Raw genomic sequence first — 451 nt, forward strand, 5'->3', positions numbered from 1 at the left:
ATCAAGATTAGAGCAGAGATCAATGAATTAGAAACCAGGAGCACAGTAGAGCAGATCAACCGAACTAGAAGCTGGTTCTTTGAGAGAATTAGTAAAATTCACAGACCTCTGGCAAGACTTATCCAACAGAATAGAGAAAGGACCCAAATTAATAAAATTATGAATGAAAAAGGAGAGGTCACGACCAACACCAATGAAATTGGAAGGATTATTAGAAACCTTTATCAACAGCTTTATGCCAATAAATTAAGCAATCTGGAAGAGATGGAGGCCTTCCTGGACACCTATGAACTACTAAGACTGAAACAGGAAGAAATTGATTTTTTAAACAGACCAATTAATTATGAAGAGATTGAAACAGTGGTTAAAAACATTTCAAAAAAAAAAACGCCAGGGCCTGATGGTTTTCCCAGGGAATTCTACAAAACAGTCAAAGAAGATATAATACCTA

This window comes from Ailuropoda melanoleuca, chromosome 8, assembly GCF_002007445.2.
Source record: "Ailuropoda melanoleuca isolate Jingjing chromosome 8, ASM200744v2, whole genome shotgun sequence".
Lineage (NCBI taxonomy): Eukaryota > Metazoa > Chordata > Mammalia > Carnivora > Ursidae > Ailuropoda > Ailuropoda melanoleuca.